General features: G+C 49.2%; 1 protein-coding gene across 22 annotated transcripts in view; it reads right to left on the reverse strand.

Annotated features, from left to right (window-relative positions):
• The window catches only part of PTPRS (protein tyrosine phosphatase receptor type S), a 156,473-nt gene that overhangs the window by 122,116 nt on the left and 8,403 nt on the right, over positions 1 to 25,954 (reverse strand). For 2 of the 22 annotated variants that reach the window (XM_071727896.1, XM_071727889.1), the window contains exon 1: positions 11,180 to 11,298. The exons of 19 other annotated variants lie outside the window; for them this stretch is intronic. The gene's annotated coding sequence lies outside the window, so the exon portion shown is untranslated. Of the gene's footprint in view, positions 1 to 11,179; positions 11,299 to 25,954 lie in introns of those variants that run through there. One more of the 22 variants, XM_071727891.1, reaches the window with a different exon arrangement.

The raw sequence follows: 25,954 nt of genomic DNA on the forward strand, positions 1-25,954 counted from the left end.
ACCCTGTGCCATAGAACCCAGCCCCTTTGGAATGCCTGAACCACAATAATCCCAGCCATGTGTAATTCACACCGAAGAAGAGACTTCCCACTTTCAGCTGAGCTATGATGAAGGATGCTACAGGGAGCCCTTGATCCAGCTCAGGTTTCATTATTTATAATGTTATATAAACCCTTTACAACCCAATAGATCTTGCATGCAGACATAATTATATGCATTATATGCATTATCATAATTAAATCTACAATAAAGTAAATAAGACAATTATGACACATTATCCAGAAAGTGTTATTGAGTCTTTACACCTACTTAGTTCAAATTTAGTAGAAATGACAACTCCAAGCTCTAGGACATTCCTGGCTCCTCCTGCTTGAGGAGCTTTCCCTCCTGTATATCCCCTCCTCGCTCCTCTCATATGTGACTGTGAGCAGAGGAGAGCCACTGCAGAGCTCTCTAAAAGCTCACCCTCTTCCAGTCCAGAAGAAAATCAAATCCCAAAATCTAGGTAAAAGGCACCAAAAACCAGCAGCCTCACTGATGCTGCTGTCAGTGGGCTCTGGCTCGACCATATCTGCTCATCTCAGCAGAGCCCATCCCTGTCTGAGCCCAAAACCAGCTCCGGCCTTAAAAGAGAAATCATTACTAAGTAACTAACTTATTAAAAGAAAACATTACTAACTCTTACTCAAAGAGTTGGTAGCAAAACTCTCCTTGTCTTCAAAAAGAGCAGATTTCATCTCACTGCTCTGCAGGGACTGCAAGAGAACAACACTGAAATCACTGCGATTATTTGCCTTTGGGTTTTGTTTTCTTTAGTGATAAATATAACTCCAACCACTCTGCTTGAATTGTGGGCCTTAAGTCAGTATTTATTATTTGTGTTCTAGAGGTTTTTGGGGGGGAAAAAAGAAAAGAAAAAGCCATGCTGAGCTCTGCACTGAAAAGCCACCCAAGATAAACCAAAGCAGTGCTAAATATTGTGCCATTAAGTGAGAAAAGACTACAACTTTGATGTGACACTTGGCTGCTTGCTGGCACCATAAGCTATTGCACACTAAAAAAGTTTGTTAAATGCTCCATAAACTTTAATACATGGCTGAAACACTTCAAACCAAGAATTTTATTTGGCTAGCCACAAAACTGTTCTTTGTAACAGGCAAAGAGCATGCAGGAATAGAACAAGAGGTGATGGCTTTAAGCTGGAAGAAGAAGATTTAGGTTGGACATGAGGAAGAAATTCTTTGGTGTGAGGGTGCTGAGCCCCAGGCCCAGGTTGCCCAGAGAAGCTGTGGCTGCCCCATCCCTGGCAGCGTGGAAGGTCAGGTTGGATGGGGTTTGGAACAATCTGGGGTTGGAACTGGATGATGTTTAACATTCCTCCAACCCAAACCACTCTGTGAGTCTGTGATCCTGTGAAGCTTCCAATAGTGATGGGGTTCACCTCTCCTCCAGTACCTCTGATCAGCACCAGGAGAGGAGCAAAGCGTGAGAAGAGCTCTGCAAATTGTGAGGAAACGGCTGAGCAGAACCCATGCTTCATCTTTTTTAAGTATTTGCCTAGACTTGCATTTTCAAAGCTATTTCAGGAGATCTAAACCAGGGTACCAGCAAAACTAATCTTAAAAAAAATTTAAATCCCCTCATTTTAATAGTAATGTTCATTCCACACCAGAAAGAAAACAGGGTCTCTCTCTCTCATGAATTTGCCATTTTTCCCCCAAAAGCAAGAGGGAAGATAATCAGCTCCCCAAAGAGGCAACAAGGCACCAAGCACCCCAGGAGCCACCCACAACTCCCATTGCTTTATGTCTGCACCAAAATCTCATGTTGAACCTGAGACACTTTCCAAAGGCTTTTTTTTTTGTGTCCAATGAAACTTGCTGAAACCCCTAAAATCCACCAGCTGGCTTAAGAATCATTGGCTTTGCATAAAACCTAAAGCCACTTTTAGCATGTCACTCATCTTCCCTATTAAGCCTAATGGAAACTGTGTCGTGCGACTCCCTGCTTAGGGACAGACACAGATTTGGACAAGTTGCCCAGAGAGGAACTGGTATCAAACCCTGCAGCTTCCACAGCTTCAGGGGACACAGGAGGGGACAGCCCCCCACCCTGCCAGCCCAGCCCTATCCAACCTCCCCAGCACAGGGACTGTTGCAATTTTCTCTTGGTTTATAGCAAGCAGTTATTCCATCCCTGGCACAAGGGAGAAGCAGGGATAGAAATTCATTTTGAATCACAACTCTACCTGGGGCTAAATCATTTGGATGGTGCGATTTACACCTTCCCCCCCTCTCAGGGCAGCACATAAAGCAAAGCAGGGCCCCATCATTCACTTCAGGATATTCCTCTGGAACGAGTGCTTCATGGCAGGAGCGACGCTCACTGCGAGGAACCAGGAGCACTCGGCGGGAAGCACTCGGGGCTTCACGAGACGTTCCACCTTCAGGAAGAGAAATGGACTCCTGGTAATGGACTACAATTCCTTCCCCTGCAGGAAGGCAGAGCTGCAAACATCAAACACATCAGACTGGAGGCAGCAGTGATTCATTTACTCCAGCACCCTGCCTCCAGCAGGACCCAAACACAGAGCAAGGACCTTTCCAGGTGAAGGCTCTTCCCAGCTCCAAGCCACCGCTGCTTGGCAGAGGACCTGAAGCAGGACTGGATCAATCTGGTGGAGCAGGGCCCATGTGGAGTCCTGACCCATCCAAGACACCAAATGCTTCAACACCAAAGAGATGATGCCAAACAATTTAGATTTCACTCCTCAACACACTAGGTTGGAGGTGTGAAGAACTCCAGAGCACTCTGAGAACAGAACCCATAAGGTACCGCAGTATCAGAGCCTTCCTGGCTACCAGGACCCATCTGGGAAGCCTGGAGCAGCCCAAACTTCTGCAAGGTCTTCTCCTCCTGCCTGCATGCATGGGGCTGGAGCTTTCAGCCCCACACAAACACCAGGTCTTGGTTAGAGAAATAATCCTCTGAATCTGAGCAGCTCCCACGAAACACAACAACACAGCTGTTCACTTCCCTGCATGCAATTTTACAGGGACTTCTTCCCTCCTCTCCCCTTCCTCCAAATTTTTCTGCCTGTTGCTCCTGAAGTTCAAATAAATGTATTTCCAAGATGCTACTGGTAACTTTACCCACTGTTTTTAATTTTCCTTTTTTCAGACCACTGTTTTAAGACCCTCCAACTTCAGAAATCTTGTGGATTTCCATGGCCCTAAGCCACCACTTTGGTCAACAGGGAGAAGAAAACAAAATTCAGAAGGCAACAGCAACACCAGGAAAGACAGAAGATTTCTCAGTCCAAACCTCCAACACCCCTCAGGTTTTGCAATCCCTTCCTCAGCACAGTCCCAAAGTTTCCTTCATCCCACTTCAATTTCCTGCTCCTGCCCACCTTCGATTTTCACAATTTCTACTGGAAAAGTGAAAAAAAATGGAAAAAAAAAAGACAGAAAGACAGAAAGACAGAAAGACAGAAAGACAGAAAGACAGAAAGACAGAAAGACAGAAAGACAGAAAGACAGAAAGACAGAAAGACAGAAAGACAGAAAGACAGAAAGACAGAAAGACAGAAAGACAGAAAGACAGAAAGACAGACAGGAAGACAGGAAGACAGGAAGACAGGAAGACAGGAAGACAGGAAGACAGAAAGACAGAAAGACAGAAAGACAGAAAGACAGAAAGACAGAAAGACAGAAAGACAGAAAGACAGAAAGACAGAAAGACAGAAAGACAGAAAGACAGAAAGACAGAAAGACAGAAAGACAGAAAGACAGAAAGACAGAAAGACAGAAAGACAGAAAGACAGAAAGACAGAAAGACAGAAAGACAGAAAGACAGAAAGACAGAAAGACAGAAAGACAGAAAGACAGAAAGACAGACAGGAAGACAGGAAGACAGGAAGACAGGAAGACAGGAAGACAGAAAGACAGAAAGACAGAAAGACAGAAAGACAGAAAGACAGAAAGACAGAAAGACAGAAAGACAGAAAGACAGAAAGACAGAAAGACAGAAAGACAGAAAGACAGAAAGACAGAAAGACAGAAAGACAGAAAGACAGAAAGACAGAAAGACAGAAAGACAGAAAGACAGAAAGACAGAAAGACAGAAAGACAGAAAGACAGAAAGACAGAAAGACAGAAAGACAGAAAGACAGAAAGACAGAAAGACAGAAAGACAGAAAGACAGACAGACAGGAAGACAGGAAGACAGAAAGACAGAAAGACAGAAAGACAGAAAGACAGAAAGACAGAAAGACAGAAAGACAGAAAGACAGAAAGACAGAAAGACAGAAAGACAGAAAGACAGAAAGACAGAAAGACAGAAAGACAGAAAGACAGAAAGACAGAAAGACAGAAAGACAGAAAGACAGAAAGACAGACAGAAAGACAGAAAGACAGAAAGACAGAAAGACAGAAAGACAGAAAGACAGAAAGACAGAAAGACAGAAAGACAGAAAGACAGAAAGACAGAAAGACAGAAAGACAGAAAGACAGAAAGACAGAAAGACAGACAGACAGACAGACAGACAGGAAGACAGACAGACAGAAAGACAGAAAGACAGACAGACAGAAAGACAGACAGACAGAAAGACAGAAAGACAGAAAGACAGAAAGACAGAAAGACAGAAAGACAGAAAGAAAGAAAGAAAGAAAGAAAGAAAGAAAGAAAGAAAGAAAGAAAGAAAGAAAGAAAGAAAGAAAGAAAGAAAAAGAAAGAAAGAAAGAAAGAAAGAAAGAAAGAAAGAAAGAAAGAAAGAAGAAAGAAAGAAAGAAAGAAAGAAAGAAAGAAAGAAAGAAAGAAAGAAAGAAAGAAAGAAAGAAAGAAAGAAAGAAAGAAAGAAAGAAAGAAAGAAAGAAAGAAAGAAAGAAAGAAAGAAAGAAAGAAAGAAAGAAAGAAAGAAAGAAAGAAAGAAAGAAAGAAAGAAAGAAAGAAAAAATCATTCACTAGGGCTTACTTTCTGAGACAAGCACAGAGTTCTCAGCAAAGGATTTGATCCTCAAACATGATACTTGAGGGAGACTGGATTTCAGTGTGGCTGTTCCTCAAAGTCCCCATTGCAACCAGTTTGTGGCGGTCCTCACTGCTATGCAAACCCTCCAGCAGGCAGACAAGGGCCAAGGATTTCCACCCACCCATACAGAGACATTTGCTGGCACAGAGAGCCCTGGGAAAGGATGGAGCAATGCATCCCTGGGAGGTTGGTCCTACCCCAAGCAAATGAACAATTTTCCCCTTTCCAGGCCTCTGTGTATATAAACACCTGCCCTCAAAGGATGCTTTTAAAAATCAGGTTTTTTCCTCCTCCTTCACTCAAGGAGATCAGAGGCTGAAGATACCCCACATCCCCCTCCTCCTGCAGCCCCAAAGCTGCTGGTTCCTGGCACAGCCCATCTGGTGACCACAGGGAAAGAGGGATGGACAGGGACACTAACCTACCCAGATCCTCTAGCAGAGCATGAGGAGAGGCTGCTGCTTGTTTCCTTAAATAAAGGATAAAGTTTTAATTTAAGCAGATCTCTGGGGAGAGGAGGAGGTTACTGAATCCATTGGAAGCAGCAGGGAATGAAGCAAGTGACCCTGAGGGCAAGCAACCAGGATTCCCGAGGGTCATGGAGCTGGGGGGACAGACTGACATCAGATTTGCTCTGGATTTGTTTTCATCCCCTGCTCTGGACATTCACACATTTCACTTGTGATGCCTTAAAGAGCAAAGAAATATAATTTCTTTGGGGAAACTGGCAAGACTGTTTTCTTCCCAACCCTCCTCTCCCCTCACGTTGTAGCTAGCAGAAAAGTGCCCCTAATCCCCAAATTCTCTCTCTACCTGCAGCAAGACCTGAAACCCTATCCATCCCCTCCCCCAGGCCTCTGACCACACTAATCCATCAAATTCCCTGGCCCTGCAGCCCACCCCCAGCCCTGACAGCAGCAATCCTGGCACCAGATGTCCACTGACAAAGGCAGCACCAAGCATCAAAAAGCAATCACCCCATTGCCCCTGTCCCCATGGGGCCCCTGGGCAAAAAAAAAAAAAACCAACAAAAAAACAAAACCAAAAACGAGTTCAAAGAGCAACAATTCCTTTCCAAAGCCAAACATCCTTCTGCTGCTGCACATCCTGGGCACCAACACACCAGAGAGGAGCCACATCCTTCACCAGGGACACCGTGACAAAACTTGAAATCACATCTGAGCCTGGCGAGGGTTTACAATTCCCTCTCTTGGATCAGGGATTTAAAAACAGGGGTCACTGATGGAAAATAAAAGGGATAAAACCCAAGTAAGACATCTGTGCTCCATCCACACGACGGCTGAAGCAGCATTAGCAGAGACTTTGTTTAAACACAACTGCTGCAAACCTCTTCCCAGCATCCTCCTTGCCACCTGCCAGAAAGATTTTGCTAGCCAAACCACGCTCCAGATTAGCCATCTGGATTATCTGTATTTGCTAAACCCAACCACAGGATCGGCCTTTAAGACAACACACCCATCTCCAGGGATTGCTTCACAGAAAGAGAAGTAGAGGGGGCGGATAATCTCCACATCCTCAGTAAGTTTTCAAATGCACTGATTTTTTATTCTTTCTTCCCTTTTTCTTCTGTCTGGGGAAATTGCTTCCAGTACTAGGGCACACTCTTGACATCAGCCTCCTAAAGGCACATCCTGCTGGGTCGCTGACTGTCTCAACCCCCATCCTTATTTCACAAATGAAATTTCAAGTTTTCCCACATTTCCCGCAGAGAAAGGGGAAAAACAACGTGCCAGCAAGCCCAGAGCATCCCAAGGCCAGGCAGGAGGGACAAGCTCTGCATGCAAAAGACCTGCCTGAAACCCATCCCCCCCAAAAAAATAACCAAGAGCCAAACCCAGAGCTCTGCCCAATGAGAGCAACACCCTGTTTCTACAATTAATTATTTGGTTTGCTTTTGCAATGTCTCCAGCTAATGGCTTCCCTGATTTGCACAGGAAAAACACCTCTGCTCCTTCCTACACCCCAAGCATCCCTGCATGGTGGAGAAAGCCACACTCCCACACATGTTCCCACTTTTTAGGCAGGATGGGGCTTTATAGGACAACTGCTTGCAAGGCTGGAGGTGCTGAGGCTTGGGGGGAATGTGTCATTTTTTCCTGTTCCATCCAGGTTTAGTGCTGCTGTTACAGCATCATTTTATTTATGGCATGGTATTACATCTGTCATTACAATGATCCCACATAAATTATACAAACTGATTCTGTAACAACACTTGTTATAATAATGATCTCACCTGAATGGCACAGGTGTCATTCTCAGAAAATCTGTTTATAATAGAGAATCAACTGAAAAAAAAGGCATTACACCCAAATGAACTATTTAAGAATTATCGTAGACAGGGGGTTGGCCTCAATTCCCTCTGCTGCAGTGGGCTGCTTCCTGCCTTAGAGTAAATAGACAGCAAGTCAAAAATTAGATGGCAAATCACCATGCAACTGGGGAGGTGATGCTGAAATCATGTGGCTTCCTCACATGAATAAAACCTACCTCCAACCAGACTGGAATATTAAAGAATTTTTGCAATCCACTTCACGAGAGCACTAATCAGTACAAGGAGAAATTGAAACACAGCCTTACAAACCTCTGAAAGAGTTATCCCAAAATAGAAAGGAAAGGCAGAACAGCTTGAAAAATCCAAACTCGCCCAAGCACAGATGAGTTCACACAAAATTAAGGCTGCAGTCACTTCAGAAACAACACAAAATGCATGGGGAAAATAAAGGTGTTTGTAGGGTTCAGTTTGAGAGATCTCCATCCCTGCATCAGCCCATGAAAAACCACAGCTCTAACACCTCCCAGGTGCCTCCTGATTCAGGTTTTGCCTACCACAACAGTTATTACTCCTCCCAAATAGTTCTGGAAGGGCAGCTACTCCTTCAAAGACAGCTTCTAACAGATGTTTTCCCACCATCTGAACCAACACGGTGTCTCACCTTCCACGGTCCCTAATTTTACCAGTTCATTCTTCACACCCACAAAGCAGCACGAAATAAATTCAAATGGAACGAGATTTCACTTCCCAGTGCCACAGGACACACTGAGTCCAACAGCAAAGCCTCACATGGGAATAAATTATACCTGTGATTCAAAATCTCTTCAAAGAGGGGCAGAGGATGGCTTGGAGGGGGTGGTAAAGGGCTGGAGTACCTTTCATCTCCAGGTGCCTGGTTAAAAATTCATCCCAGGTGAGCAGCATCTACAAAGTCTTTACTACTCAAGGGCTGCACAGAAGCCAGCAGGAAAATGAGGCAGTGGCTTCAATCCAGCTCTTTGCAGCCCAGTGTCAGACAACTTGTCACTCCTACACCTGGTACCACAGGGCAGCCCTCAAAAAGGCACCAAAGAGAGGATCAGGCAAGCCTCAATTTGCTCCTTCCCACGGAGCTGGGTGACACCAGCACTGCTGCTCTTTTTTTGGCCAGCACCCACACACAGCAGCCAGGGAGGTTGGAGCAGAAGTCAGAGATACTGACTGGGTCTATTCCTGGCCTGGCTGCAGACCTGCCCCAGGAGCCTGGGCAAGCCTGACTGCTGCTCCTGCCTCCCCTCTCTTTTTGGTTGAATGAGTCAACCCATGGCACTTGTGTACTTCTCACTGGTTGCCCCTCAAACACTTTACAGAAAGGAATTACGCATGGCTATCCCCATTTTACAGACAGGGAAGCCAGCAGATTGCCATTTCCCCAAGGCTGTTTTTCTGGCACGCTCCTTAGAGATTAAATCTAGAGAAATAGCTGTGCAGTACAAGAATCTGTACCCACAGGCCAGATTCAACAGTGAGGGTAAAGAGGGTGTTTGAAACTCGCTGTGATCAAGGTTAAGAAACATAACAAAACACCATAGCCTGCTTTTCCAGCTCTGCAGGGTAATGAGGGATTTTCTCCTATCCCTGCTGCAACTGTCACCCTTGCAGGAACTTCGTACCTCATACCCGATTCACTGTCTGCACACTGAACCTTCAGACAGTTTCTTTTGGTACCTCCACCTCCCCCAACAGTGACATGTATCTCTTCCAAGTCAAAAGGATAATTGGTCCTCCTCTGGCTTCAACACTTTTGAAAAATCCCTGCTTTCCCTCCTGGCTGCAGGAGGGGCTTGCAGAGCAACCAGAGCACTGAGCAGGAGCCCCAATACTCCCCCACTCTCTTCTTTCCACTCTGACAGGTAGAAAGATGTGAAACAAGCATCCACACTTCTCCTGGAGGTGATTTACCTCTTTTCTGTAGTAGATCCCAAGATGATTAAAGACACCTTCCCTTCTATTTTCCAGGAGCAATAACACAAAAGGATGGAGGGAGTTATGGTTTGTATCCTAAGGGTGAAGAGCAAAAGAGGGAAGTGCACCCCTGAGCTGCCATCCTCTGTGCAGACCCCTCCTCCTCCTCCTCTGTCCCTGGTGCAGGACCAACCACCTCCTTCAGTCAGATCTGCTCTGAGCCACCCTGTGCCCCAACACAGCCCACCACAACAAGCCAGAGGGTGGTTTGAAAGGCACCAATCAACTCTTTATGTTGCTCTTTATGATGCTCTTTATGTTAGAGACAAAACACAAATCATGAAGAAAATGTTCAAATAGCTCGATTAGCTCCAGTACAGATTTTTCATTTCCTCCTTTTTGGTAAAAAAACCCTAACCCACCAAACCCTGACCAACAGGTTAAGTGTAAAGAAATATTAGCTTTGAAGAATGCCAGGGCTGACAAGCACCTTTGCAGTCAGAAACAGACCAGCAGTGGATGCAGACCTGCACCCAACCAACACTGAACAAGGGAAGAAACATTTCTCAGGGCAGGTGGTTTGTTATTCCCACTCTTCTCAACAGATGTTCATCTATTCCATCTGTGGCAATCCCAGTGCACTTGAATTTGTGATTTCTCCTCCACTAAGTGACGTTGTCAGGCACAGGGAAATGATGCAGCTATACAAAGCACAGCCTAGAGAAGAATATTTTTTTTTTTTTTTTTTTTTTAGAAAGGAACCATAATGTTAATGTTTGAAACTGCTTTTCATATATAGCCATGATCAGGTTAATCTTCACATTTTTTTCCTTAACTGCACAAGAGCTCTCTGCCAAAGAACAATATAAATTTAAATTTCATTTCAAGTGTTCATTTAACCGCCTCAAGTCAGACCAGCTGCTGCAAATTCAAAGTTAGAGCCTTGACGTTAAAGTTACCTGCAACATAAAAGTGTTTTGCCTTTGCCAGAGTGAGAAAGAAATCATAAAGGGATAAAATATAGCCACTTCTCAGGAAAGTTCCAGCTACACAGCTCCTGCAACAAAATGGAGCAAGCTTTTTTTCACTCCTTATGTTTCTAAAATTACACATTTTAGACAAATCTGCATCTTGAGCTTTAGAAGTAATATCATGGCTAGCAAGCAAGTCCTATAAAACTGAGAACATGAGTCGTATTTGAATCCTGGGAACCAAGCACACAAGTTGTGCAATGTTTACAGTGAATAAATTTTGTACATTACTCAAACCATGTCGAGCAGCGAGCATCGTGCAGGCAACTGCTGCAAACCCGGGTTTTTACTCATTTAAAAAGAAGACTTTTTCCAGCACGGAGGAAAAAAAAAATAGTAAAAGGGGTAATTTGGAGAACAGGGTGAGCTAGAGAGCCGGCCCTTTGTAAGGCTGACGAGCGCTCCCAGCACGAATGGGGGTGCAGGATCCTGGTTTCACACTCTGTCCCTTGTTTTACACCAAAATTCTCCCGTGTATGGAGAAAAAAGGAGAAAAAGGGAGCGAAGGGCGGGGGTCCTTAGGCTGGGGGGTAGGGGAAGTCCCCCTCCCAACTTCCCAGCGCTACCCCAGCCCCAGGAAGCGTTACCCATCGCTCGCAAACGGAGCCCGGCCCTGACAAACTGCTCAAAAACGGGTATTTGATCGTTTAACCATCAGCGGGCACCCCCCGACCTCGCCGGGAGAACGCGGCCGCGCTGGATCCTCCTCGGAGGAACCCCGCGGAGGGGAGGAGGAGAGAGGGGTGCTTCCCCTTCTTAAATAAACCACGAAAATTTCAAATCAAACCGATTGTCCCGAGTCTCGTTGCAGAGCAGGAGGGCGGCGGGAAGGGTCTGAGACGAGCGGGGGAAGCGGAGGGATGGGGGGGTGGCACTTACCGGGAGCGGGCCGGGCCGCCCACCCGCACCTCGCTCAGCACAGCGGCCCCAGGGGCGCCGCGACCCCGCCGAGGATCCCACCGCGTTCCGGGCGAAGGGAGGGGGAGGCGGAGCCGGGGCGGGGCCGTGGGGCCCAACCCGATGGGGGGAGCGGGGCGGGGGGAGGCCCATGGGGGCAGCGCGGCCGAGGGGCCCCGGGCGGGGGAAGGCTGCGGCCCACCAGGCCCTGAGCCGTCCCCCCCCTCCGACCGAGGGGTCCCGGCCCAGCCCCGCGGCCCCTGCGCCTCAGCCTTTGGGGTTCCCCCTCCAGCCCGGCCCTGGGCTGCCCCCCGCACGGTGCTTGGAGTCCTGCCCGGACATTCGGGGTCCGTCGCGCTGTACCGAGCCCCTTGGATGCCCTCACACCCAGTGCTGTCCCCATGGCTCTCCTCAGCGCACACGGGAGTCCCTCTCGCCCTCCCCTACCAGGAGCACCCCTGCTCCCCCAGCACCCCCGGGCATGCTGCAGTTAACACATCCCCACCGGGCAGCACTGCCCTGAAGGGGAAACTGAGGCACAGCACCCCATCCATTCACCCACCCATTCACCCATCCATCCATCCACCCATCCATTCACCCTCCCACCCACCCATCCCTCAGCCCCAGGGCCTCTCCTCAGCAGATCCCATCCCAGAAGGACCCAGAGCTTCCCCAGCCCATACCTGGAGCACCAAAACCAGACCATGGGGCAGCTTTGGGTGGTCCCATGCCAGCTCAGAAGAGGTGCAGCTGGGATAACCCGGAGATTCTCAGCAATACAAAACCCAACACCACTCATCAGGTTATTGCTACCTTCGGCCTGGTTTTACGATCAGATAAACTCTCACCTCCGAACACTTTAAAAAATAATAATAAATAAATAAAACCCAACAAAAAAAGCCACAACCTTCTTCATTTATTTTTCATGGAGCTCCACAGACATGCAAAGCTCTTGCCACCATCTATAAAGAGGGAAGGTAATTCCTAGCCTGAGGACCTTATAGTTTAAATAAGACATAAATGCAGCAAGGGAGGACAGAGAAGAGAAAGGCCAGAAGGGGTGTGCAACAAAAGGGTTTCTTCAGAGAGAGATTAGGATATCGCAATTGCTATGGACACATCTTTGCATTGACTACATGTAGGATTTCAGGGTGGCTGTTATCTCCAGGCAGGAACAAAACACTCTGTACTTGCTCTTTTCCAAAAATCATACCAAGAAGTTGGAACCAAACAAACCCCCCCAAAAATGAAAACAACAAAATTCCTTCCCTCCCTGCTTGATTTGTTTTTTTCCACAGAGAGATATATTTTGCTTTTTTTTCTTTATTTTTTTGTGGGTTGTTGTTGTCGGGGTTTTTTTTGTTGGGTGTTTTTTAGTTGTTTTTTTTTTTGGGGGGGGGGGGGTTGGTTTTTTTTTTGTTGTGGGTTTTTTTTGAAAGCTCAGGGTTGAAAACCCTGGGTCAGTTGGGAATTCTCCAAGCCAGCAACCGTGGCTGGGCCGAGCACAGAGAGGTTCTTGGCAAGCCCCAGCGTAGAGCGGGCTGCACTGGAGCATGTGCCTGGGAGAAGGGGGGGGATGTGGGGGGCAAAAGAGGCCACATACATTTTTAGAAGGAAAAAAAAAATTTTTAAAAAGGAAAAAAAAAAAGAACCAACCCAAAAAAAAAAAAAAAAAAAAAAAGCATAACTGAGGTCTGCCTGGCGTGCAGGCCAGCTCTGGGGGTTGGGAGCGGGGGAAGGAGAAAGGGCTGGGGTGGATGGAAGTGAGGATACAGATTGAAAACAGATGGGATTTTTCTTGCCAACCTGACATCCGAGACCGCAGGAGGAGGGGTAAAACTTCCCCTCCGGAGAGCCTGGCAGCCAAGAGATATGGCAGAGGGGGTGGGGGCACCCCCCCCAAAAAAAACCCACCCCAAAATCCCAGTTTGGTTTAAAATCTCACACCCTTTGGCTGGGGCTCCCCTGGATGGCAGAGAGGAGCCCGCTGGGTTGTTTTTAATACTTGGGGAGCTTTGATTTTACCATTAAGAGTCTGATTCATCTGTTCCTGCCTGCTGGAGCTCAGCCCAGCCTGGCAGTTTATAGTTGCCCGAAGAGAGACATTTTAGGGGCATTGGCACCCACGCAGATCCCTCTGCTTATGCACCCGAGGGAAACCCACGTAGAGGCACAGAAATAACCCTGTGGGGGACGTTGTGGCCAGAGCCAACCTGCAGCAGCCACAGCCTCTGCCCCCGGGATGCAGCAAAATCCCAGCTCCGGGGTGGGGCTGCAGGGATCCATATCCCCATGGAAAAGAAGCATGGCTGGAGCACCTCACCTCTCTCGGTCCAGCCCCAGGCTGGTTGCCTCCAGCAGCCCAAACTGCTGGGGTTTTCAGAAGATGCAAACAAATGATGCAACAGCCCTGAACGGACTTGATGGTGATTCATCCCGGAGTCAATTTGTGGGTGGTTTGGAGCAGGGATGAAGTGGGTCCTGCTCTGGGACCCCTCTCACTTTGTCCATGGTTGGAAAAGACCTTCAAGATCATCAAGTCCAACCAAAACAGGTTGGACTCTATCCACACACCCCCCACTTCTGTGTAAGAGAGAGTGCAAGTCCCACCAACTCTGCAAAAGAGGTGGCAGAGGGGTCCCCAGTGACATCGGGCCACACAAGTCCTCAAGCCAAGAGCCACATTTTGGGATGAAGATCACAGCAGGACAGCCAAAAGCTCAGGGCAAGTACAAGCCACTGCCCAACATGCATCAAGCAACCCCCTTGGCAGAGCACTGGGGTCCTCCCCGGCCTGGCAGGGACACGGGGTCCGGGTCCCCCCCCAGGGATTTCACAGCTACTTTACAAACCAGAAACAAAAAGTTAATGGTGCAGGCTTGACCGCATATTTTCCAGGGGCTCTGGGAGACCAGCTCTCCACAAGCCAGCTAACACACACTCTTTTCATTCAGAGCTTTAAATACCCAATTGTGTCTGTTTTCAGCACGCTCATTTTTAGCATTTTAATGATATGGTCCCCAGATCTCACCCTCCTTGGATTGGTCACAGTGTGGGGTTGGGGTTTTTTTCCCTTTTTTCATTTTCTTTTTTTTTTTTTTTCCCCTCCTTTTTAACATCGTGCAGAGTGAGAAGGGAAGGGGGTGAGCAAAAGGTCACACATTTCTCCTAACCCAAGTGCTTTTCCAGCAGGCAGGGGGTCCTGCCAGGGACAAAGATGAACCAGTCCCTCCAGTCCCTTTGGCTGCACCTTCCCCCCCGGGTCCTCAGCCCAGGCACAGGATGGGAGCAGTGACCCTGCCAGAGGATCTTGGGAAGATGAAGAATCTCAGCACCCTTCCCATAAAAGATAGTGGGCAGCAGTACCCATCCCCACACCTGGGGCAACAGCCAAAACCTCACTGATCAAAAACCCCCACTGAAAAAAGGGTTTGGGGTTTCCCATTGCAACTGCTTTCCCTTCATCCCCTGTCACCAGAGCTTTCCTCAAGCCTTGGGGACAGGATTTTGCTTGGTTGAACCACTCTATGGCCTGGCAGAAAACCCTGTCTGGGAGAAGGAGGTGGCATGCAGCATGGGCACAGCACCTGCTGCCAGCCCAGCTCCCCAGGTCCCACTCGTGACCCTCACATCCCCACATTTATCCCCTTGACCTGTTAGAACAGCTCTGCTTTTTCCACAGAAAAGCTCCCAGAAGGCTCCAGCTCAAAGAGTCCCTTGGGAACCAGAGGGAGCCCTGAGACACAAAGGCACCACAGGACCCCAAACCCTCCAGATCTGGAGATGTCCCAGGAGCCCCCAGAACCTCCCTGGACATGGCAACACACCATGTCAGCTCCCTGGCACAAAGCAGACATAAACCAGGGTGGCATCTGCTGCGCTCAACTACCTGGCTGCCAAACAGCCCCAGCTTCACCACCACCTCCAAAACCACTCACTCTCCACTGCCCAGAGCACCTGGGGGCACTGGGGGGAGTTTGGTTCTGCATCTTGGGCAGAGGTCACTGCACCAACTCAGGAAAGCTGCTCCAGGACCAGAGTTAACATCAGCACCTCCACCAACCCTGCTCCTAAATCATCTGGAACACTAGGGTCATGGAAAATGCTGACAGAGCCAAGGAGGAAGCAGGAGACTCAAGGCTACACCAGAGGGGAACCAAAGGCAGAGGTTCTGAACTGTGTTACCCCCAGCCCACGTTTCCCCCCTTCCCCAAGCACACCCTCCCTGCTTGCTTTTGCACGTGCTGCTGAGCCCCAGCACCCCAAGGGGGGTCCTTTCCTCCTGCCCTCCCACCCAACATTCAGCATTTACCCCATCCCCTCAGAACACACATTGCCCATCCCAACCCATCCCTCCCTCCAGCAGCAGCCGCTCTGCGGATTTGTAGGGTTTTTTTATATTTCTCATTTCCCCCCCCGCCAAGTAATATCGAAATGATATTTATTAAATTTGCTCTCTAAGTCCCACAATCTGCTCCATAATACAGTGAATCTGTGAGGTGGTTTCACTGATCCTGCCTCAATGAGACCAGATTACTGCAGATGATCCCAGCTTTGCAGCTCCCTGGTCCCAGGGAGGGTCAGAGGTTGTGCAGAAAGGCAAAGCCCACGGGCAGTGCCTGAGCCACAGGAAATCACGTGGCCTCTGAAAATTATTTCCGAGGTTAATTCCAGGTGGGAAAGAGGGAGCACTCAGCGTGGACATGCAGGAATTTTTAAGTCTTCGGAAAAAACGTTTGGCTGTTTATTTCAGCCTCTCCTGCTCTTATCTTCCTATTTAAATGCATTGATTGCACCTGCCCCCTCCCCAGCAAGAAGCCCATTAAATCTAAAGTTAGCTCCAGAAAGGTTCATCAGATCCATTATCTCTGCATTCAGCTAAATTATGAAAATCATTAAGATAAGGAGGCATGGAGCCTATTAGCTTCCTGGAGAGGATGCTTTACAATTTTTTTTCTTCTGCTTCCACATTTAATTACCTTAAGTTTCACAGGACTTAATTCCATTTATTAAAGCTTTAATACATAAAAACAAAGCAATGACAACACAAGCACTGCTGCTCAACTTTAGGAAGGGTGCAGAGCCAGGGGCTGCCTCCCCATCCCTGTGCTGCTCGGGTCAGGGAGAGGCCCCCATCCTCTGTGAACCCTGGCAGCCTGAGAAGCCTGGGATGCCTTCACGTGGGATGCATCCACTGATGAAAAAATGAAGGATGTGGCCTGATGTCCATGCAAAAGGAAAGGGAGCAGTGCCAGTCCAGGGTCCTGCTGTGGGCTGCCCCAAGGCACCTGCCAGGAACTTTGCTACAACCCTGGGGCTGACACAAAGAGCAGCAGGGTCAGAAGAACTAATTTTTGCTTGATTTTTTTTTTTTTCCTAAAAATCACAGGAACACAATTTCGTCTGCAATGCCACCACACCAGGAAAGCCCCAGTGGGGACAGTAATCACAGAGGCACACAGACAGGGATCCTTGCTCAGTTATCAGTGTTATTTTTTGGGCAGATGCTATTTTAGGAAATTGATAACAAGCCTTTGGAAAAAGCAACACACACCCTGCTTCAAGCAAGGTCAGTCTGAAGCATTAGTGTCTCTCTGGCTGCATTTTGCCTTCCCAGAGCAGCTATTTAGCAATCTTGGTTACTATTAGAGCAACATCTAAAACCCCCTCCTCCTGGAAGGCTGCACAAGCTGTAACCCTCACACTGGGCTCTCTCTTTTTCCATCTAAACAGCACAGAGACCAAAGAATGAAAACAAACCCAGAAGCAGAGCTGGGAAGAGCTGGGCACAGGGTCACTCACCATGTGGAGAAGAAGACACCAAGCCCAGCTGGTCCCCAAACCCACACTGACCCACAGCCTGGAACTGCAGGTCCATGTCCCTCTGAGCACACATCCATATTTTCCCTCAGACAGCTCCAAGCACCTCCTTACAGGAGATGTCAACATTTTAACAATTCATGGGCCACTACAACTTTTCTCAAGAAGCTGTAGACATTCCTGGAGCCCCTTATGAGCCTTTCATGGATCCTTCTCTCCACAGTTTTGCAATGCCCATCTCATCACACGTCCCAACAGGGCTCCACAGTTTCAAGCAGCACTTTCTTCCCACTGACATCTTTTACAGGCTTAAACCTCAAATTTGGCCTGTGTTTTGCATTTGGTTTCTAAATCAGGAACCACTCTGGAAAAGTAGCACCAGGAAGAAAAAAACCAGCTTGCTAACGTGTTCCCCAGCAGCATATCCACGTACCTTAATACAAAAAAGCCACTGCTAATTTAAAAATCAAATGTTTAAGCAGTCAAGCGTGTTTATTTAGTTTGTCCTTTCTGTACCAGAGTAGGTCCAAGCCACCTGCAGTGGGTGCCACACGGTGCAATTGAGTTTGCTCTCAGGTCCCCTCTCACTGTGGTGGGAGCAGGTTGGGTGATCTTTAAGGTCCCTTCCAACCCAAACCATTCTGTGATTCTCTGGAGCCCCAACACACCCACTCACCCTTTGGAGGGGAGATCAGCTCCTCCTGGTCCCCAGGAGAGGGTCCCTTGGGCTGCAGAGCCACCACCCTGAGAGGAGAATGGAGACACAACTGGCACCCCTTTCTATTTAAATTCTCTGAACTCAGATCTGCCCTTGGTTTAAATACTCCCTGGGGCCATGCCAGGACCCATCAGCCACCCAGTAATTGGGCTGGGAGTTTCATCCAGCACCAAGGAGCACATCTCCAGCTCCTTGTACCACCTTTCAACCACATCCCCCAGTGAACACCAGAGCCTGCATCTCTTATGGCAACTCTAAACTCCAAGAGGGACTTTCCCCCCCCTTTTCCTGAAGCTTTGCCAGCAGAGAGCTAAATCCAGATCTGCTCTTCACACCCACCCACGAGCTGGGGCAACCAGCAAAAGTTCATTAGCAGGAGGAGCTGCACTCCTCTAGCTTTGAACATGAAAGCAGCCTGAAGGGAGGTATTTTGTGGGGGAGGAGAATACTCATCACAAAAAAACCCCAAAATATGGAGTGGCAAACACTACCTCCAGCCTCCCTGCTGACAAAAGTGCTCCTGTGGACAAAATAAGGATGCAAAAGTGCAATGAGCTGCACAAGGTCCCTGCTGCAAAGCTGCAGGAAGAGCATTTTGGATGCCACCAAACAAAGAGGCTGGGAAGGGGACAAAGAACACAGGGTGCCCACAGGGGTTTGCTCTGCAGCAACAAGACCCAGAAGTGAGGATGCTCCTTCAGCCTTCCTACACTTTGCAATCAGGAGATGCTGGATGCTCTGTTTTATTCTCAATATCAGAAGGCAAATGTGGTTTTGTTAACTTTTGTAAGGCAAACAGAGAGCAGTCAATAGCCCTAAGGAGCCAAGGTGATGTTGGCAGCTTCTTTGAGCAAGTTATCAGCAGCTCAAGGACAGCCTGGTCTTCTCAAGTTGATGGGTGACATGTGAAAACCTTATGGATTCGTTCATGGAGTCCCCTGGGTGCCTGAGGAAGGATGGCCCTGCATGTGCCCACTTCACAGATGAGAAAACTCAGGAATGAACTTGGAAAAAAGATGCTCCCTGGGTAGGTAGCAAAGCAGAGAATAAAGCCTGGTCCCAACCCCTCCAACAGCCACCACCACAAGCAGCAATTTTCACCATGCACACCCTGGACATAGTTTCTGCAAAGCTCTGAAAAGCCTCCAAAGGCCCAAGCTCTCCAAGAACTGAGCAATAACCACAGGACAGTGACTCCATGTATAGCCCAGATTTTTTGAGGAACCCCCCCAAAAAAACCTAAGAAGACCCAACTTTCAGAGCACAGGCAAGTCTGCAGAGAGGCTGAGGAGCTCCATGCCACTTCCCAACACTGGAAAAGCTCAGACCTGGATCAGCATCTCCTTTCTCACCATGGCACTGTCAGGAACAGCAATGCCTTGGAGAGGGAGCAGGAGTGCAGAAGCATTCCCATCATGAGCAGGAATTCCACTTTGCCCATCATTATCATTGTCTTTAACAAATAGCTCCTGGGGATGGCATGTACTTTATAATTTTTTTTCCCCTGTGCAGCATGCAAGATGATTGAAAAAAATCACTGGCCTGTTGATTTGTTTGCCTTCTCAGCCCAAAATAACTAACTATTTATTTTTAAACAGCAGGATGCATTAAATCCTTAAATTGAGGTGATGGAGCTGGGGGAATGTGCCACACGCATCCATGGCACCAGTGCCTGGGCAAAAAGTTCCAACCCCTTTCTCTCCATTAGGAAAAACACAGGTCTGTGTCTCCCATGCACACTTCAGACAAAGGAAAACTGAATAAAAGGATTTTCCATCCCACCAGGTTTCTTCTGGCTGGTGGCCCCATTAGATTCATTGCTCACCATGCCTGAGGTTTCGTCTACTTGAAGCCCAGGGATGGTTTGAGCACCCCAGACTCAAGTACAGCCTTGGACTTTGCCACATGTCCCTGATGCTCAAGGTGATGATGATCTTCTGGGTGATGTTAGGACAGAAAAAAACCTGCAAAGTGCACATCAGGAACCAAACAATCTCAGAAGACATTTCTCTTTCTAACAGTTCTCTTGCAAAAACACAGCCAGGGGAGGTACCAGGCATAGGTTCATGGCACTCAAGCACCTTGCTGAGTCCTTTAACACTTTTCCAAGACCTAAGAGCAGGATGTTTCCCATGTCCCCAAGCTCTCCTGAGCCCTCTGAAGTCAGCAGCAAGGCAGGGCCAGCTCTGGTGCTCATTTCCCTCTCCTGTCCCAGGGGCTGTGCTTGCTGATACAGGATTCAGGATTCTCATTTTGCCCTCCTGTGGGACTCCTCCAGGAGCTCAGGAACCACTCAAAGCAGCAGCTGATGCACAAGGACTCAGGTGATGAAAAACCAGAGTTAATCAGCTCTCCTGAGGAAATGGCCCTGGGGCTGTAAGGGTGATCTCCTGGTGGAACTCTGGGCGTGGGAGGGAACATCCAGCACCATGGCATCCACAGGACAGGACATCTCCTGCACAGCTCTGCTTTGGAAAGACATCCTTGAGGTTCAGGGGAAGGAGCTTCTCAAGTCACACAACCCCAGCAGAAATCAAGCAAGGCAGCTTCAATATTCCCATCCTGTAGGCCCTGACAGATGACCTTTTTTTTTTTTTTTTCCAGTTGTTTTTTTGTTGTTGTTGTTGGGTTTGTTTGTGTATTTTTTTAAGCACCATCTCTGTTCTTTGTGGTTGCTGAGAATGTTTTCCCTCTGAGCAGCACTGGAGAATCTTCCAGAGCCTGCAGCCATACCACTCTGGAGCCTGCTGAGCAGCCAAGTCAGACCTGCAAAAAACCCCAGCTGCAGGCTGCAAGCTGCCGCCAGGAGCACATGGGCAGGAACAGATCCACCAAGGATTGAGGACAAAAACCACTGCTGGGGAAAGGCAAGGCTGAGCAAGACAGAGAGGACGGAGGGGGCTGCAGCAGCATGGAGGGGGCACAGGGCCAGAGAGCTGTCAGCATCACCAGGTTGGTGCAGGGTCCCAGAGGCCCAGGGCAGTGGCAGCAGGGATCTGGCTCTCCCCATATGGCACCCACCACTTCCAAGCCTTTTTTGTCAATTTTCTTTTTTTCTTAATTTAGAAAATAGTAAAAGGGGATGGAAGCAACTTTGCAGCTCTCCAGGGACCAGGAACTCCTCATGCCCACCCCTAGAGCAGGGTTAAAGTGTATTAAATCTGAACAGAGCTCTCCAACAGAGCCCAAAAGCAGAGGAAAAAGCTTTTGCCTGCACTTGTGCCTCTTCCTTCTCCCTTAGGACAGCAGAAGGGACATTGGGGGGTGCACTGATAGGTAAAGGGGTGATGGCAGAGGGGAGATTCAGAAGAAATTCTCTGGTGTGAGGGTGCTGAGCCCCTGGTTGCCCAAGGAAGCTGTGGCTGCCCCATCCATGGCAGTGTTGAAGGTTGGATGGGGCTTGGAGCAACCTGGGCTGGTGGGAGGTGTCCCTGCCCATGGCAGGGGGTGAGACTGGATGAGCTTTAAGGTCCCTTCCATTCCAAACCAGTTGATGATTCTGTCATTTTCTACAGGACATCCTTCCTCCAAACCAGAGGGACCCAAAAGCTGTGCCAGCACAGGTCACAGAGGCCACAGACAGACAGGGATGAGTTCCCCGTCAGGTCATGGCATGGGGCTGCAGGTCCTGGGCACCCCTCCAGCCTGGAGGGAACTTGAGACCTCCCCTCATGGTAAATTTACTGCTGGGAACATAGAGTTACAGAACAGGACACCCCACGGCACAAGGCCCAGCTATGCAAGTTATGAAAGCACCCAAAACCCAAAAGGCTTGGTGCTGGTCCATCTCCAGGGGCAGAAACACCAAGTTCACCACCAGCAGCTTTGCCCCAGACACTGCTCCAGTCACAGCTCTAAGTGCAGGAGGCCAGAGAGCAGATGAGCTGCTCCAGGGTCCTGTGCATCAGCCTCAGCCTCATCTCAGGGCTGGAGCCTCTCAGTACATTGCAAGGCTGACAGTGGCCCAAGAGGCATCTTTGCTCACACGGGGGTTCACCAGCTGAGGGGGGCTGTAGCATCTCCCACCACCCTGTGCTCAGGATGTTCCTGGGTGCTGCAGGACACATCTTTGATCAACCTTGGCTCAGCAGCAGCCACCTGCCCTGTGCCTAGTGCTGCAGCACCCACTGGAGAGATGCTGCAAACATCTGTGGGTGCCTGGAGATGGAGCCCAGCCTCTCCCACAGCAGCAGGGAGCTCCCACTCCCACGGCTCAGGGTTCCCACCAAGCTTCAACACTTCCTCCTGGGAGGGGGTGGCTGCACATGGAGCCCCACAGGGATGAGCAGCACAGCCGGAGAGGGGGCAGTTGGCACCAGGGCTGCACCCCCAACACCACGGGATGTTCCCACACCTCCTCTACCTCCAAACCTCACGGGACTTCCCCACACCAGGTGTCCTTTCCACTGCCTCCATCCCAGGGACACCTCCTGCATGGCCATCTGCTGCCGCCCGCTCCGTCCTCACTCAGCACTCCTGGCTCACCCCATTCCACCTTCCCCAGAGCTGTCCTGAGAGCCACCAAACCTTCCCTGGAGTGGTGCTGCTTGGCAGCCACGAGGGTTTTCTGGGCTCTCCCACAGCTGTGCCAAAGCAAACTTCGAGAGTCGATGGCAAACAATCGCACACTCACAGCACAAACACTGAAGGGTCCTGCTGGCCTCTGCTCTCCTGCTCCCATTATCTCCATCCAGCTCCAACAGGCACCAAGAGATGCATGGACAGAAAAGGGACAGACAGACAGAAAGGGACAGACAGACAGGACTCCATTTGATGTCACCACTTCCAGTCTTGCCCTGACAGAGAGCACTGAGAATGTGGCACTGCCACTTCACAACTTAAAAAAAGCCCAAGTCCAGCAATTATTTAAATAGGCAGGAGTTCAGGATATGTTGGGGTCTCCTACTCCCTCCCTGAAGACTTAATCAGGAAAAAAAAAAAAAAAAAGGTTTTAAAATAAAGCAACTTCAACTTGAAGTTGAAAGTCTTGCTTTAATTTTGTTCTGAAGATTAAAGCATGCTTCAGAGCACGGTGGGGGCTCCATAGGAGACTCAGAGTCCAGCATCACAAACTCCTTTGATACTTCCTAGAGTAACTGCAACTGAGTCACCTGCAAAGGCTGCTCAGGAGAAGGTTTAGAGGACTCAGTGGAACACAGGGCTCTCCAGGGCAAACACTGTGAGAGATGCTGCCAGACAGGCCCTGCCTCAAGAGCACCTGTCCTGCAGGAGTCGGGCAGGAGGATGAAACACTGAGGCGGTGAGAAGGAATACAACTCACTCAAAGACACTGGAAAAAGTCAAGGGTAAGCCAAGAACAAAGCATCAGGCTGGGAGATTCAGTTACAAGACAAGGCAGCCTCATTACTGCCAGGCTCTGGGTGGTTTTGCAAAGTGAAACCTAAGCCTCCGTACACCACAGGCTGAAGCAGCCAGGGCAGTGCTGGGAATGGTGGCTCCAGAGCACAGACCCCTTGGGATCAGCCCTCTGCCTCACTGCAAAGTGCTTTGCAGAAAGGCTCTGGGCTGAAAGGCTTCTCCCCCAGCTTCCCATCCCACCAGCACACACTCAGGTTACTGTGCCAGCCTGAAATGCTCATGCACGCAGCAAGTTCACCCGTTGGAGGAGGCACCCCAAAATAGCACAGATGTGACCTGCCTGCACCCCTGCCATCACCAGGTGTGTCCCCAGCTCTCCTAGCAGAGCCCCAAACCATGTCACCCATCCTTGATAAGTGGGGACAGCCCAATAAGTATAGGACAGGATGAGATAGGACATCAGGTCTAGGTGGGTCCTCACGCACAGCTCTGGGTGCACACCTTGACCAGCAAACCCCTGCCAGCTGGAAATACACCCCGAGGCATGAAAACTGCACCTCCTCTCTTCATCCACTTCTTACTACTCCTCATCCAGCACAAAATCCTTCTCCTTGCCAGGCCAGGTGCACACCCCAAGTTCATGACACCCACCTGGCCACCCATCTGAGCCCCCACAACCCATGTGCCAGGCTCCCCGAGGCAGCCAGAATGAGAAGCCATAGCTGCAAGGGCCATTAATTATTTTATTCACCTTTTTTACTTCTTAGAAACACTTCAGTTCCTCACCACCTCCCTAGTTTTCCTCATTCCAAAGCAATCTTACACCTTTTTCCAGGCCAGCACATATTGGAGCCATCGGATGGGTGCTGTGCTCCATGTCACCTCCTGGTACTGCTAGGGCAGCTGCTCGGCCTGGGAATTTCCAAGCTGTTTTGCAGATGGATTATTGGATAAAGCATGGAAGCTGTAGTCTTGCATGCTGAACTCTGCTGAGAGGTCTGTGGTTGCTCTCAAAATCCAAACAGCCTCACTGAGACCCCCTTAAGGGGACCAGCAGAGAAGGCTGAAGTCCATGAGAATCCCTGGGGCCACCAGTGCTCCCAGCCAGGCCTGGGCAGGGCAGACTGCTAAAAATGAGGCAGTGAAAGATGAGAGGGGCTGCTGGAGCTTCCTCCTCATCCCTCCCCAAGGAAGCAGGACAACAAAACGCTGGAGGGACACACTTGTCCCCAGCCCTCACCACCTGCTCCTGCCCCACGCACAGCTCTGCTGGGAGTACAACTGTGGGATCAGCCTCAGCCTCTGAGGGTGCCAAGTTGTGCTTTGGGCTCCTGGAAAAAAAAATCAATCATCTTATCAGCATGGTGCAACAAGTCGTTTCAGGGAGGAGTTAGCTGGAAACTTGCTCAGCTGCTCTCCTCAGGGCTCAGGTGGTGGAGCAGCAGTTATGGGGGGCAGCATCCAGAGTCTCCAGATTTGGGTGAACTTTCCTCCTTCTGATAGGTTTTGCAAGAGAAAGAGGCTGAGAGTCACAGGGCCTGGGCACTGCAGAGCATCAGAGGTGACAGGAAATCCCAAACCAGAGGAAAATTCAGCTTGTTCTGTGTCAAATGTGGAACAGGAAGTGGAGACACAAGTGGAGACACGGGGAGGGGAAAACCCTTTCCACAGGAGCAGCCCAGGAGCAGCTTCTGGGGACTCATCACACTTCAATTCTGATGCTGAAGGTCAAAACCCCAGAGAGGATCAGGAGATGGTTACCCAGAACCTCTGGGGTCTTTCCCAAAAGGAATTCAGAGGATGATTAGCCAACAACTCTTCCTGCAGAAACAGGGCAGTCCCAATGGCATATGGGATCAGCAGGTACCATCTCCCACACCTGCAAAAACTCTCTCCTGGGCGTGGCAGACATCACCTTTGCTTTGGAGAGAGTGGCCAAGGCTGGCAGCTGAGCCATTGGGATGTGGGTGCTGTGATGGATGCTCCCCAGCCACTGGCAGTGGAGGGATGCAGAAGCCCCCACGCTAGGCTATGCTGTGTGCCCTGAATCCCACAGCCCTTGCCAGCCCGCTGGTGGTTCAACTTCTCCCAGGACTTGCGCTGGGTCCTGCATGCTCCCAGGCTTGTTCTGGGATAAAACAGCTGATCTGAACCAGACATGGTCTGTGCCTTCCTGCAGGCACCCTGTCCCAGCACCCTGTGAGAGCCATCGTGCAGCTGCATCCCTTTCTGTTAAAATCCAGCTGGAGCAGCAGCAGGGATTTAGCCCTGGTGGGGGGGGAATAGAGGCAGCCCAGCAGGGTGGGGGTTCAGCTGCTTTGGGGTGCTACAAAAGAGAAAAAAACCAACCCAACCCTGTACTTCCAGAGACACCAGGTTACATCTGAACTGCCACCATTTTAGAGCCCTGAAGAGAAACAGCCACATACAAATGCCACCAATATACCTGGAGGGAAAACTGATTTGCTCCTTGCTTTATTTATCAACCAGGCAAACAATTCTCTGCACACAGATGGGTGGGAGAGCAGGAGCACATCCCTGAGACACCCCCTCCCAGCTCCAAAAATGTATTCATTATCCCCAGGCAGCTTCTGGCAGGGTGGAGAGATCGCTCTCCGATTAGAGATGTTTATCAGTTAGCTATAATGAAGGTGGGACACTGACACTGTGATGAATATTATATTTCAGGGAAATTTAAATGAAATGATCCATCATGCCCAGCAGAAGACGAGCAACACCTTGTGCCAAACACCCCCACCCAGCAGAGCAGCTCCTCAGTCGAGGCTTCACTAGGGAGACCTGCAGTCACCTTGGGTCACTGCTCCAGAGAAAAAACAGCAGCAAGAGAAGAAGAAAAGGAAAAAAAAAAAAAAAAAAAAAAGAAAAAAAAAGAAAAAAAA

Source organism: Heliangelus exortis, chromosome 28, assembly GCF_036169615.1.
Source record: "Heliangelus exortis chromosome 28, bHelExo1.hap1, whole genome shotgun sequence".
Lineage (NCBI taxonomy): Eukaryota > Metazoa > Chordata > Aves > Apodiformes > Trochilidae > Heliangelus > Heliangelus exortis.